We start from the raw sequence: 14,206 nt of genomic DNA on the forward strand, positions 1-14,206 counted from the left end.
GGGGTAGCATGGCCTTTGAGCCCCAGAAAGTGCCCTCTGGAAGACTTAGGAAGAAAACAAAACTCTATTATGGTTACTCAAACATAATTCCTGACAATTTTCCGAATAGCCTTAAACCACTCTCCATCCTGAGCACACTCCTAGAGGCTTGAAGAGGAGAACGACTTGGGTGCAGCCTCCAGTAGAAGCTGCCAGGACTGATGGAGAGAAGCAGATGAGCCTGGACATCACTTTTTGCCCTTAAACTTCAGCTCTCTCCCCCCACCCCACCGCCTCTGCCCACCCCCAGGCCTTCTAACAACCTGCGCCTCTCCGGCCTCTCCCTCACCCCGCTCCCACTCGGCTTCTCATTATTTTCTTGTGAAAGGGCTAATAACCTCACTTTCTTGCTCAGAATTCTTCCAGGAATCCCTACTGACTATGTTTTAAAGTTAAAATTCCTTAACCAGGCACACTGATCTTTCACGGTCTAACCCTGACCTTTTTCTCTGGTCTCACATCCTCGACGTTAGCCCCCAGCAACATCTGCCTGCGATCACATGAAAGACCCCCGTGAGCACTGCTCATCTGTGACCAGTCAACCCATAGCACAGTGAAAGATAAGAAAATATTGCTGTTTTAAGGCACTACGTTTTCGGGCGGTGTGCTACACAGCGACAGATAACCAGAATGGAAATTGGTACCAGGAATGTGGTGTTGACGTTTAAAAACGTAAACCGTACGGCACTGGCTTTAAGCCTGTGCCACGGCTTAAAAGAGTTTCAGGAAGATCGTTATCGGGCCTGTAAAAGCAGCGAGGAAATTGTTATTGGAAGCTGGAGGAAAAAAAAATCCGTGTGATGTAGTGGTGGAGAGTTTAGCAAAGCTGTCACCTGTTCAACTGTGACAAATGTGGAAATGTGGAAAATAAAACCATCCACAGCTAATGGATAGCGGATTTGGCTAAGGAAGTTTTGGGCAGAAGGTTGAAAGTGTCAACTGACTTCTTTCAGCAGATAAGGGACAGATAAAGAGAAATGAACTAGAAGAATTTTTCAGTTTTCAAACATAATTTATAGAATATATACAGAAGCCAGGATTTTCTGGGTTCAAAATTAAACTGCTTCACACTCCCAGCCTTTCCAGAAGGTAAATTATTCTCAGAATAAGACGGCCTTAAGGTAAAAGTTCCTCTCGGACTTGCCTGGTGGCCCAGTGGTTAGGAATCTGCCTGCCAATGCAGGGGACACGGGTTCGAGCCCTGGTCCGGGAAGATCCCACATGTCTCGGAGCAACTAAGCCCGTGCGCCACAACTACTGAGCCTGAGCTCTAGAGCCTGCGAGCCACGACTACTGAGCCCGTGTGCCACAACTACTGAAGTCCGCTCACCTAGAGCCCGTGCTCTGCAACAAAAGCCACCACAATGAGAAGCCCACGCACTGCAACGAAGAGTAGCCCCCGCTCGCCGCAACTAGAGAAAGCCTGCGCGCAGCAACGAAGACCCAATGCAGCCATAAATAAATAAATTAAAAAAAAAAAAAAGGGTCCTCTCAAGGATGTGGTTCTCTTTTACGATTTCAGGAATATTTAATGGCATGTCTCCGAGACCTCTCAGCTGGTCAAAAGACTTCTAAGACTCTAAGGGTGTTATCCTACAGCATCCTAAATCTAATCCCAAGCCAGACAGGGCCCCATCTCAAAATATTTGTGAGTGTGACTTTTGTAAATTCCTCATGATTCCGGGGAAACCCATACCACGTTTATAAGGTTTGAATTGATGGCTGCGTCATCAGTTTGAACTCAAAGGGGCGGAGATGGTTCAAAAATGAAAAGAAGCCTCTGGACCTCCAAGCTGATGTGGGCAGGAAGCAGGCTATCGAAGCTATTCAGCAGCAAACAAGAGCCCTTTCTTGCAGCAGAGGAAGGATGCTTCAGAGGCCAGCCAATAACTGTGGAGAATAACCCCCCGAGGGCAGGGCTGTGACCTAAAGTAGCTGGGTCCTGCCCAGCTGAGAAATCCAGGATGCTGGCTTTCTCTTTAATGTTGCCCGGATAGGAACAGGGTGGGAAGCCGTGGGCAACAAACTTGATAAGGGGCTCCATGCCTTAGCTCTTAACTCTTCCCACATTCCTCCAAATGGCCCGTCTGCCCTGCAGGACCGTTCTGCTGGGCTGTCACATGTCCTCAGCACTCACCCTGTGGGCCCTGGTGTGGCACCCGTCACACTGTGTACGCCGCGCGTGTCTGTTGGTCTGTCTCAGCAACACGATGACTAGCTCTGTGAAGACAGGCTTGCTCTCAGCGTCGTTTCTGAAACCGGTGGCTGGAATTCCACTGCCGTGTGCGGTCCTGGTGACGTGGTGTGGATCTGAGAAGCACTGGGGCTCGTTTCCCGTGTCGACCCAGTGCTTTTCTTAGGGTTCCTTTTTCTCCAGGGTCTGAGGTCCGGGTCTCTTGGCAAATGCGAATGTCTTTCCTCCTCTTGCAGAAGCCACCTGAGGAAAGTTGTATTTCTCTGGGTCTCTGCATACAAGGCTCTGCTTATTTTGGGGACTCGAATAGTCACAGACATTAGAATATCTGGTCCCAGCCTGCGTCTGTCCTCAGCCAATGACCTTCAGGGAACTGTCACAGTCCGTGGGAAACTTCAGCAGAACGTTCTATACAGCAGCACACACACACCACTGCCTTCAGCTGAATGGTACTGTCACCAGCTCCCATGCCCACACGTGCAGGGACCTGGTGAGGCTGTCCCCAAGCACATCTTCTCTTTTCCCACCTTCAGCATCACAGTCGTTACCTTTCTGGGTTGTTATTTTGTTACTTGAATTTCTGACTGCCCTCTAACATAAGCTCTGTGAGGACAGTGTCTTGTCATTTTTGTCTTCCCGGAGCTCAGGCACTCTGGAAACGTTTGTTGAATGAATGAGTTTATAAAGGAAGCAGAGTGATATGGTGAAAAACAAAAGCACAGGGTATTTATTCGGGTGATCTGAGGGCCAGCTCTGTCATGCACAACCTATGTGACACTGGGCAAATCCGTTTTCTCATTATAAAGTGAGGCTAACATGTCCTGGTCTGTCTCCCAGAGCTATTGTATGGAACAGGTGAGATCTACGAAAGAGTTCTTTCTCAGCAGTGAAGTCTGAATAAATATGCATTATTGTCATGGTGAAAATCTGGAAACCTTCTGTGGACAGGTGGTCAAACAACGTGTGGTCCATCCACACCGAAGGACACTACTCGGCAATGAAAGTGAATCCAGTGTCTACAAACAGCAACTTGGATGGAACTCAAGAGAATTGTGCTGAGTGAAGAAAGTCAATCCCAACTACCCTATGATCGCATTGACTTAACGTGATTGAAATGATAAAACAGAGAGCAGATTTGGAATTTCCAGGGGCTAAGGAGTGAGTGGGGAGCTATGAAAGGGCAACGTGAAGGATCCTTGTCATGGCAGAAATGCTCTGTATCTTGTCCACATCAATGTCAATTTTCTGGTGGTGATTTGGACAATCGTTTTTCAAGATGGTATCGCTGGGGAAAACTGAGTAATCTCTATGATTTCTTGCAATGGCATGTGAATTTACAGTCATCTCAAAATTAAAATTCTAAGATGTATTAAAGTTATATGGTTGGATCAGAAGTGTATAAAATAACAACTTATGTTCATTGATGGCTCACATCGGGCCAGTTTATCTTATTCTCGTACGGTACCATTGTTATCCTATTTTACAGATGATAAAACTGGGCACAGGAAATATTAAGGCCACAAAAATAGTATGTCGTGTTGCTGGGGTTCGGAGCCCAGAGCCACCACACCAGTCAACTCCGCTAAGGACATGGCGCTCTCGGCATTTGAACCGAACACGGCTTAACCCTCAAACCACCTCTAGGTATATTTAATTAAGTGCAAAGACCACCAGCAAGAAGGCTCATTCAAAAGTCATTGTTCAGGATTTCCCTGGGGGAAGATGAACACGCTCTGGGGGTGGGTGGTGGTTATATTTGTACATATCTGAGGATATAGTAAAAACCACACACAGAATTGTATACGTTAAGCAAGTGAATTTCAACGGTATGTGAATTATAGATCAATCCAAAAAAATCCCCCTCCCTCCAAAACAAAGTTCTTGTGGTCTGGAAGTAAGGACTTGGCCTCTGACGGTAATGGCGGTGGTAAGGAAATTCTAAGAACGAATGAACTTATTAAATAAAAGTGGTCCACGGCAAAGACATTAAAGATGCCGTGAGGTTCTGAGCCGGGTGACAAGGAAAAGGAGGCACTGGAGATCACAGAGATGTGCTGAATTCGAGATGACAGCATCCCATCCTAGGGACAGCTAGTATCTGAGTCAGGGGCCCGGTGTTTGGAAGAGAAGTCACAGAGCTTTGGGATCCAGAAGTAGATGATATATCTCGGGGAGACAGAATCAAGATGGAAGATCATTTAATAGGAGGCGATAGGGCGGAAGGAATTACTTTCTAGCAGAAAAATAGAGCTCAGCGTGTGAAATCGTCCGTCTCTGACAACACACTGAATTCACATTTTTCTTCTCTCCCTCAAAGGGCAAAACCAGATCCAGTGGGAAAAGAATAAGACTCAGAAGAACAGGTAAGAAAAATCATGTTTCCCTGGGGAAACACATCACCTGGTTTCTCCTATGCACCTTTGCTGTTGCATGTTTTTTGTGCTCCTGAAAGGAGACTTTGAGTACCAAAACAGGCGACTTTGGTGTTAAAAATTAATACAGTGTTCAATTTTTTTTTAAAGTAACGCATTGTAAAACCTAGGTTTTCTCAAGCTTTTCAATCAAACTTAACAAATCTTATGATTTCACTTAGAAATCTATTTAAATTCAAGTAATTGTTTACAAAAGGACTTTAGAACTTTTGGCTAATTAAATTCCCTTGGACATTTCATAGTGCTTTTATAACGAAAATATGTTTAATTTTCTTTTTAAGCACTTTGGTTGTCTAATGAACAAAACGTTCCCAAATACTTAAACAATGCTTGCAAAATTACTAAGTTGACCCTTATACACACGGTGAGAATTAAATTCTCTTGAGCGGGGCTGCTGGTTGCCTCTGACCACCACACAGAACCTAGCGGCCCAGGAGTGGCCTGTGATGACACACTGTTGGAGAGGGTGGGCACAAGAAGGCAGCTGTTTCCCCGTAAAAAGCAGGAGAACAGGCCTGGCTGACAGGATGTGGTACCGACCTGCCCGCGGGAGAATCCCAAGTGGTCCACACAGCTGGCCCTGCCTTAGGAAACACCTCCCATGGGGAAGGTTGCCCTCTACTGGCTTATGTGAGCCCACAGGTGGGAAGGTAGACAGATCAAGGGGGTTCGGTGTTCCAGAAAAGCCTGGCAGATTCCACATATGAGTGGTATTTTACGGCATTTGTTTTTCTCTTTCTGACTTACCTCACTCTGCATTCTGCATGATGGTCTCTAGGTCCATCCACGTCTCTGCAAATGGCTCAACTTCGTTCCTTTTTATGGCTGAGTAATCTAGAAAAATGATACAGATGAACTTATTTGCAAAGCAGAAACAGAGACACAGATGTAGAGAACAAATGTATAGATACCAAGGGGGGGATGGAGGGGATGAGGTGAATTGGGAGATTGGGATTGACATGTATACACAACTATGTATAAAATAGATAACTAATGAGAACCTACGTATAGCACAGGGAACTCCCCTCAGTGCTCTGTGTGGTGACCTAAATGGGAAGGAAACCCAGAAAAGAGGGGATATATGTATACGTATAGCTGATTCACTTTGTTGTACAACAGAAACTAACACAACATTGTAAAGTAACTATACTCCAGTTAAAAAAAAAAAACACTGGCAGGAAAGAATCCATAGTGTTTGGGTTTCCACTGTCTCCTGATGCGGTCCTGAGGGAGCTGAGCCTCTGCCTTGCACCAGGGCCCCCTGTAAACGCAGCACAGCTCCGCCATGACACTAATACCTTTGCGTCAAGCGATACCCACGTCGTGTGCCGGAAACCGAGCCTTGGGGATTGACTCCAAAATGGATTTTCCCTATTCCATGTTCTACTCAGTGGTAAAGAGGAAGGTTCCAGATCCTACAAGCATTTACCTAATATACCTAATATGCACGAGGCAATTTCATTTATGTTGTCTCCTCTGTTCCTCTAAAAAGCCTTGCGGGAGAGTTAATATTGTCACCATTCTGAGGCTGAGGACTCAGCAAAGAATTATTCTTTGCAGCAGTTTCTGCATCTGACGCTGACGGGCTCGTTGACAAGCCTCCTTCCTCGCCATCACTTCCCAGCAATGACTTCTAATCTTGATTCTAATATTGATTATAGCAACCACAGGAAACCCGTCCCAAGCAAGTCTGTATCAGGACTAGATGACACGCCTTAGAACTTATGAATGCGGCCCGGGCCACAGGGAAGTGTTTGGAATCCGGTCCCTAGGGTCCTTGATTCTTTGGTAGAACAGGTGGGAGGTGGGGAGGATGCCGCCGCCGTGGACGGCCGGCTAAGGCACAGCAGCTCCAGCTCTGAGGCCAGCGCGGAAGCCGTCTCCCCGCCAGCCTGAGACGAGCACTCCATCCAACGGGTCACGCTTAATCTGACTGTCACTCAAGGGGGCTGGTAAAACTCAAGCCTGCTTTATTCTGGATGGCGTGTCAGACCAGCAGTCTGGAAGACTGGAGGCCTGTCACAGCTCGGCCGACGGCTCCATCCTGGGCACCGACCCCCCATCAGCCTCCAACATGCCTGCGTTCAGAGCAGGGGACAGAGCCGGGTCCCTGCAGGCTCCCGTTGCCACTGGCGTCCCCGCCGCAGAGGAGGCCCCGTCCAGGTCCACAGCGTCAGGAAACGCAGGCCTTGTGTTTCTATGGCTGGGGGCTCGGGGGCAGCTGTTTAATAAGGGGATAGACTTGGCCGTTTATAAAACACCTTCTGAGCTGCTGGGGACGGTGCCGTTGGCTGCAGTCGCCACCCGTTCCCCCCCCCCCCCGGAGCTCAACCATGCCGTGTCCCCTCTGGCTTTGGAAATCACTCACTTGGAAATCATTTATTAATAGGAATCTGGGCTTGTGCCTTTAAAAGAAAAAAAAAAAGTATGGGCTGAGGCACATTTATCTGTTCAGACAGAAACCAGAAAAAGCATCACTGATGGGGAGACGGGAGCCTCCGTGGGTCCCAGCTGGCGGGGCCTCGGAGGAGCGGAATGGTGCCTCTCAATTTCTAACTCGCTTTCAAATCACCTGGGGGTCTGGTGAGAAGGCAGACCCTGACTCAGAGGGGCTGGGGGCCTGAGAGCCTGCATTTCGAATACGCTCCCCCCAGGTGACGCTGCCGCTGCCGGCCTCGGACCACACTTTGAGGAGGGAGCGATGGTGGGGTTGGCGGGGGGACCGCCATCCTCTTTAGGGTCTTCACGTGCCATCTCCTCCCACAGGAAGGACCCCCCACCTTGTGGCCCAGAGGAAACGCTCATTAAATGACACCAAGCAGCTCATACATATAGCACAGAACGTAGTGAATGGCAATGTCAGTCTCAATCTATAAATGAGAGCTGGTTTTGTTTGAGAAGCCTTGACCTTGGGGGTTAACCTATGGTGTTGGGACAATCGTGGGTGACATTTGATCCCTCTCTTTTCCTCCGACGCTTGGACCCATGGCTCCTGTGGGGTGACTTGGGACAGCGTTCCTCTGCCTTTACGTTTGATGAGGGGCTCTTCACGGTGCCCATGGGCTGCACGCAGGGTGCCCCACCTGGCCCCCAGGTATGATGTGTCCCCCCTCCGCTCTAACCCTTGAGGCTCCCAACTGGACCTTCGGGCAGCATGACAGCACCTGTGTTTGGAGCTCAGCATCCTGGGGGATACAGGGAGGCCATGGTACAGCATGGCCAGATTCTGCAGCTGGCAACTCCTGCATCCAATTCACCTGCAGATTCCTGGGCCTCACCTACGACACCTAATTGAGGCCCCTGGGAGTAGGTTGGAGTCTTTCGCACACTGGGTTCTGACACTGGCTTTTCTCCCCAGGAAGCCAAGGGAGGCCTCTGTGTAAACATGGATGGCCAAGAGGTATATGCCTGTGGGCAGCTCTCCCGTCAGCAAGGAAACCCACAGCATCGTATGTTTTTTCCCAGAGGCACAAACACCTGCTCTGCAAGCTCTCCGCTAGGCTCCAGCTAAGGAATTGGTTTCCTCCCCTGGGCATGATGACGTGAGCTTTTTCTCCTTGGAACACCATACCCATTTCATCAGCAAACCCTTTCCTGGAGCTTTAAGATGAGGTGAGAAACGATGGTCCTAGCTTAAACACGCGACACCCATAGAGAATATGACGTATCTGTATAAACAGCACCCGAATAAGCAACAAAGTGGAGAGCATGGTGCTGACAAGGAAACCCCAGCTTCCCCGGCTGGAGGGGATGGATACACAAATGCTGGGAGAAGCGGCTTGCCCTGCCCAGGAGCGGTGCGTGACCTCACTGGGGAGGAACATCGCATCGGGAAAGAAATGTACCAGGTGGTCCAGGCCAGATCTTCTGACTGTGAGAGACTGGGTGCTGTGACCAACACTTAAGATGCTTTCCATGCTCCTATGAAATCAATGCCTTTTTTCCCCCCTGCTGAGTGAATGTGGGGATTGCGCCAGAATCAGAAAGATTTCTGAGGATTTCTCCTAGAATTTCAAGGGTCTGTAAATCCTGCGGCTGGCTGGGAGCCTACTTCGATTATTTTTAATGCAGAAAAGGATGTATTTGAGCATCTGGCCTAGAAATGGACTAAATCTGTCCATAGCATAATTGGTTTGGAAAGAGCTGGAAGACAAATTGAGATTGTGGGTGTAAACAGAAGAAAAGGTGGCAGAAGGGGAGCCAGATGGATGAGCTCAGACACAAAACACACACAAACAAAAGCTGCTTGGGACACCAGAGGAGCACATGGGCATCTGGGGCCCAGAACCGGACTGGTATGAGGGTCCTCCTTGGCTGGGAAGCGTCTAGACGCAACGTCTGGCTCCAAGGACGTTCCCTGCATCTGAATAGCGGGAATCAAAACCAGCTTCCACAGGGGCTGATCCCTGGCCACACTGTGACAGGTGGCCCTCAATTGGCCTGGGTAGTGAATTCAGAACACAAACAAATCACAGAAACATCACCCGGTTCCTTAGAGAATTTAGGCTCGAGGCTGAGGCAGGGGTATGATCGGAGCCAGAGATTTGGAGAAGATGACTTCTTGGTTACTATATATAATTGTGTCTTTGTGCGTAGCGTTCCAGGGCAGCCTAAGTATATTTTGTTTGCAGCCCCGTCAGCATGGTGCAGAGCATCTTGCATGTGGGGGCACGCCTTACAGCAGCAAGGCGGGGTGAGGGGTGGGCATCGATAGTTAAAAACATCTCCTACTGAACCGTACCTCATGCTCATGAGTCAGCAGCGACCGTGAGAAGCTGTTGTCCAAAAGGCATAACTTCTATCTCCACCCAGCAGATACTTATAATTTAAAAATAATAAGTTTTTCATTTGCTTACAAACACTGAAAACATTTTCCGAGAGTACATAAAAGAGCCTGGGAGGGACAGGCGCAGCGAGAGATGACACCAAGCCAGGTGCCTGTAACAGCCCAACAGTGAATAGTTATGTTGCCCTTTTCAGAGCTGCGACGTGTGACCCACCCAATTAAGCCTCCGAGAGGCTCATTCTGAAGGCCCACAGTTCATGCCATCCCTTTCATGTTTGTCATGACAGCGCTGCTTTCTGCGCCTGCTTTCCTTTGCAGTTTGCACCCCGTGCAGTCAAATTTCATGCTTCCAAAATGAAAAATACAACTGCCAGTTCTCATCTCTGGGGGAAATGAGTCTTATTTCTCCCATAAATCACGAGCATGCTTCAGCCGTGAACAGAGCATTAGCAACTCTAGAAGTAAATTAACTTCAGTTCCTGGTGAGACCCGAGGTTGCTGAGGGTGATTTGGGAATTTTGATTTAGGGAAGGGGAGGCAGGCGGCTTCACAGTGGCTGTGAGGTGCAACCATTCTCAGCTGAAGGCAGGATGCCCACGCCTTTGCCAGGTTGACTAGCGGTGGCCCATGTTCATGCCTGATGTCGCAGGGTAATTATCAAGAGCACCCCTCTCACTCCACAAGTGTCCCGTTTAGGTTGATAGATGATATTATCAGTCTAATTAAATTGCAGATGAAATAAGGAGCAAAAGCTTGTTTTGTGATAGAAGCCAGGCAGACACAAAAGGCCACATATTATGTGATTCCAGTAACACGAGTTATCCAAAATAGGCAAATCCACAGAGACAGAAAGTAGATTTGTAGTTGCCAGGGGCTCGGCATGCTCGGGGGGAAGTGGGGAGTGACAGCTAATGGGGGGTGACGGGTTTCTTTTTGGGGGGAGGAAAATGTTCTAAAGTTGATTGTGGTGATGGTTACAAGACTCTGAATATACTAAAACCACTGAATCATACACTTTAAATGGGTGAATTATATCACATATGAATTCATATACTATATACTGTATAATGTATGCATTCCAGGATGAATTGTATAATATATAACTCATATATTATACAATTCATATAATACATAAATATATGAATTGTATATATTCATATACACGAATATATGAATATTCATTGTCTGTATTCATATACATGAATATATGAATATATATTCATATATAATATATGAATTGTATAATATATGAATTCAAGCTGCTATATTGAAACAAAAGCTTGAAAAGAGTTAAACCGGGGTGGAGGGAGGAATAAATTAGGAGATTGGGATTAACATATACACACTACTATATATGAAATAGATAATCAACAAGGACCTATTGAATAGCACGGGGAACTCTACTCAATATTCTGTAATAACCTACATGGGAAAAGAATATAAAAAAGAGTGGATATATGTATACGTGTAACTGATCCACTTTGCTGGACACCTGAAACTAACACAACATTGTAAATCAACTATACTCTAATAAAATATTTTTTAAAAAGAGTTAAACCGCAGAAATACCGGAAGAGAAAGACAGAAAAAATCTTGGGCCCTGTGTTTCTGCCGGCGAGAAAGACTCTGTACTAGAAAGGCTGGTCCCTCTGAGGAGAGGCTGTCTTCACTTTGAGGGGATGTGGTAACCCTTGCTGGCCTCTGGGGGGCCCCATGCCACAACGCCTGCATTTTTCTGAGACTTGCTGGAGCAAGAAAAGGAGTGTGAGTTTCCCCACGGTCACCGCTGAGAGTCAAGGTGTGCGCATTCGCCTTTAGAAGACGGAGGGATTGGTGGGGGACCAGCATCCTGAAGGTGGAGATGAGCAGGGGCACCCAGCAGCAGTGGGTGGCCGGAGGGAAGGTGGCAGGGGATCCTGATCCGGACCTGCCCGTCCTCGCTCACGCCCATGGCCAGCAGGCTCCCATTTAGGGAGGGGAAGGGAGGAGTTCCAGGGCAGGTAGGTTTGGGGGATAGGAGTTTGTCCCCCCAGGGTAATTAAGCCCATTATTCTACATGTAGCACAGAGTCAGAGTGGGGACAGATCGCCCAGTTAGGTTGGGAAACTCTAGGACGCACAGGACAACCACGAAGGGCCCACTTGAGGGGAGGACCCTCCGGCCACATCCTCTGAAAGAGATAATGGGACCTGGAATGCACTCCAGGCCCCATCCAGCCACCAGCATTGGGATCCTCATGCAGGGGAACGGAGCTGAACTTGAAACCTGTGAGAAGACTGAAACTTTACCTTGTGATGAAGACAGAAAATTTACCCTTACAGTTTTATGTCCTCAACCCCTCGGACAGGGCCTGGCACTCAGCAGTGGCTCAGATGAGCAGAAAAGGCTACCAGGGCTGCACGGTGTCCCAGCTCAAGGCCAGGGTATTACGTGTGGGTCACCAACAGAGGGTGCTATACGCCTGAAAGAGCAAGGCCAGGCCCGGGGCCAGAAGCCTGCTTGGCGCAGGGGTGATGGAGCTCTGGCTCCCTGCAGACCAAGGTGGAGATGCGGCGTTCAAACACGGGAGCTGGGGCCGGCACTGAACCCCAGTATCCACACACCTGGGGCGGGGAGGAGACAGATGCATTCTCCTGCCAGGGCACTTCCTCAGCATTAGGAAAGGAAGCCAACCGCCTGGGTCCAGAACAGGATCCACGCCGGGTTTGTTCACCTGCACGTCCCCCAGCATCCTGAACAAGGCCCTGCACACGGAGGGCACACAATCAGTGTTTCTCAAATGGAACGAATTAATGAAGGCGTCTAGGAGGATGAGATCGCAGCTGGACTGTACTATTCTTAGACTGCATCTGAGTGTAGTGGGTTGGCCAAAAAGTTCGTTCGGGTGTTGCCATAAGCTCTGGGGACGAACCCGAACGAACTTTCTGGCCAGCCCAATACGTCCTCCCAGGCTGTCCCTCTGGCCTCTGCCTTTGTGCCTTGGGAACGTGAGCTACACATCAACCCCCGTAAACCACTGGGTGGGGTCTGCACCTGGGCTGGTCTTTCCACTGGATGGAGCTTGACAAGACCAAGGGGGGCCCAAGTGTCATAAGAAGGACCGTTTCTGGGCGATCAATCCCTGTTCACCCGCCCTCCCCCCTCCCTGAACCACATCCACAGACAGAGGGCAGACAAAGCAAAGACGGAACGGCAGGGAAAGTAGCGCAAAGCCCTCCTGTGGGGGCTGGCACGTGAGGCCACAACATCTTCACGTGAGTGATCGCAATTCCTCCGACATCCTGAGAGTCTGGGATGGTGGGACCACTGGGGATCCAGGAGGGAATGAAACGGCGCTGGGCAGATGTGCTGCGGAGCCCTCATCACGGCGTTTCCTGCTCTTGCACGCCCCTGGGTCTTTTTCTTTCTTCAGTGCAAGCCCTTGGCTTTACTGTCCTTCTCTATCGTGGTCAAGGAAAGGGGGCACTGAGCTGCGAGGGGGCCTCCCGGGCCGAGGGCGAAGCTCGCACCGGCCTCAGGCCCGCGCTGCAGGCGGCAGCCCCGCCCGCTGGAGGGCGGCTCAAAGACAGATGTGAAAACAAACCACAAGAGTAGCGCCTCACAGGAAGCAGCGGATTCTGCCGAAGGCGCTGGCCGCTGCAGACGCTGGCGGAAGAGGAAGAGGATGTGAAAGGCTTCTTTTTTCTCCTGTGGGTTTGGAGCGCTCTGTAAGCTGGAGTTGGTGAAAGCACGCGCGAGCTCGTTGCTTCTGGTTTTAAGTTCTTCTGGGACGAGCTCCACAGAATCTCAGGGTTTCAGCACGACAGGAAAAAGAGTAAGAACTTCAAAGTCTCCCTTTGCTTAGTGTGAGAAGAAACTGTGGTGGCTAGTGGCTGGCTCCTACCTCAACACACACACACGCACACACACACACACAGCATTCAGTCTCACACACACGTGCACACACGCACACACACCATTCAGTCTCACACACATGTGCACACACACACCATTCAGTCTCACACACACGTGCACAGTCTCACACACACGCACACACACACACCATTCAGTCTCACACACACGTGCACACATGCACACACACATTCAGTCTCACACACACACATCATTCAGTCTCACACACACGTGCACACACACACACCAGTCTCACACACACGTGCACACATGCACACACACATTCAGTCTCACACACATGTGCACACACACACCATTCAGTCTCACACACACGTGCACAGTCTCACACACACGCACACACACACCATTCAGTCTCACACACACGTGCACACATGCACACACAGTCTCACACACACACATCATTCAGTCTCACACACACGTGCACACACACACACCATTCAGTCTCACACACACGTGCAGTCTCACACACACGCACACACACACACCATTCAGTCTCACACACACACACATCATTCAGCCTCACACACACATTCAGCCTCACACACACGCGCACACACACATCATTCAGTCTCACACACACATTCAGTCTCATACACACGTGCACACATGCACACACATTCAGTCTCACACACACATTCAGTCTCATACACACGTGCACACATGCACACACACATTCAGTCTCACACACACGTGTAGTCTCACACACACGCACACACAATCATTCAGTCTCACACACACATTCAGCCTCACACACATGTGCACACATGCACACACACAGTCTCACACACACACACATCATTCAGTCTCACACACACGTGCACACATGCACACACACATTCAGTC

General features: G+C 49.2%; 1 long non-coding RNA gene across 5 annotated transcripts in view; it reads right to left on the reverse strand.

Annotated features, from left to right (window-relative positions):
• The window catches only part of LOC103013921 (uncharacterized), an 89,767-nt gene that overhangs the window by 26,993 nt on the left and 48,568 nt on the right, over window positions 1–14,206 (reverse strand). For 3 of the 5 annotated variants that reach the window (XR_009005874.1, XR_009005875.1, XR_009005873.1), the window contains exons 3-4: window positions 5,413–5,499; window positions 2,177–2,885 (exon numbers count right to left, since the gene is read on the reverse strand). This is a non-coding gene — a long non-coding RNA (uncharacterized LOC103013921). The remainder of the gene's footprint in view (window positions 1–2,176; window positions 2,886–5,412; window positions 5,500–14,206) is intronic. The other 2 variants (XR_009005876.1, XR_009005872.1) reach the window with 1 other exon arrangement.

The sequence above is a fragment of the Balaenoptera acutorostrata genome, chromosome 18 (assembly GCF_949987535.1).
Source record: "Balaenoptera acutorostrata chromosome 18, mBalAcu1.1, whole genome shotgun sequence".
NCBI classification, from domain to species: Eukaryota; Metazoa; Chordata; class Mammalia; order Artiodactyla; family Balaenopteridae; genus Balaenoptera; species Balaenoptera acutorostrata.